Genomic DNA, 1275 nt, shown 5'->3' with positions numbered 1-1275 from the left:
GACCTTCATTTCAATTAGGTCCTTTAAGTCTTGTGAGACAAACATTAAGATTTGTTTCTACTACAAACCTATTAGTCTTCTTCATCCTCACGCTGGTTTTGAGAACATAGCGGGTATGGTGAGTGATTCCTCTCGTGCACAGCCGATGGCGGTTCCAGCCATCTTTGAACAACTGCAGATGTCTGTTAAGTTGTGGAAGATAGGCCCAGAGTGGTACATACAGCTGCATCTAATTGTCTGGGTTGAGTAGGCCTTCTGCCTCTTGGTTGCATAATGTAGTGTTGAACACATCCAAAACTCCTCCAAATACATCTCTCCACAATCTCTCTATCCTGGAGAACAAGAAAAAATACACAAAAAACCAAGAAATAAAGTAATGAATTACTTGCATGTAAACATATTAAATATATGACATAAATATCCTCGCAAGATGAGCAAAATGGACATAGAAGAATAAACAAACAGTTTTTATAAACTATGTAATGTCCACAAAATTAATATATTACTGTACAGAACCATTACTAACAATAATTCCACTGTTCCCGGCAATGAACTATGTTACTAAAGTAATGTAACAGAACTGCAACTGAAAAAAAAAAAAAAAACCCAAAGCAGAAGTTTTAAAAAGGCCAATAATGAAAACAAGTTTAAAGTTGGTACTTGCTGCAGTTTTACTAAAGGAAATCACCTGTGGTTGTGTGTGCTTCTTCCTGTGAGATGAGAATTCCTATTTGGGCCTCTGGTGGACACCATGAAGTGGGCCACTTGGACATTCTCTCCTCCTATATCACAGCGAACACGTGATGGCACTCCATATATACCGACTGCTTCAAGAAAGCATGTTAGAGACCGTTGACGTATGGTTATTGGTGGCGGTTTTTAAGTACACAATAAGACGGCTGAAGCTGTCAATGCCTCCATGAACCATAAATCGGCATCTGCAATATAAATAAATTGCAAAGTGTGTTGTAATTTCAAAAACAACGCAAAGTACTTCATAGTAACCTTCAAGAAACACCATTAATGGAAAAGGAAATTGATGTGAAACCAAATTTCGCAGTGAGAAAGTGGCAGCTGTTGTGTTAGAGTAACTGATAGGAGAGTCATTGCTGCCACCTGGGGGGTTGGGGAGTGTGGCACTGTTATGTATGCTGATTCACTCCAGTAAAATACGGTGTCAACTTAAGGAATGTGCAGTCTGCTTCTTTCACACACACCATCAGTCTGCATCAGGTAACAGAACAGCAGCATGAGTGATGTCAGTAAATAAATTCA

This window comes from Cyprinodon variegatus, unplaced genomic scaffold (assembly GCF_000732505.1).
Source record: "Cyprinodon variegatus isolate N-32 unplaced genomic scaffold, C_variegatus-1.0 Scaffold2146, whole genome shotgun sequence".
Lineage (NCBI taxonomy): Eukaryota > Metazoa > Chordata > Actinopteri > Cyprinodontiformes > Cyprinodontidae > Cyprinodon > Cyprinodon variegatus.
Note: the sequence above shows the minus strand (reverse complement) of the source record.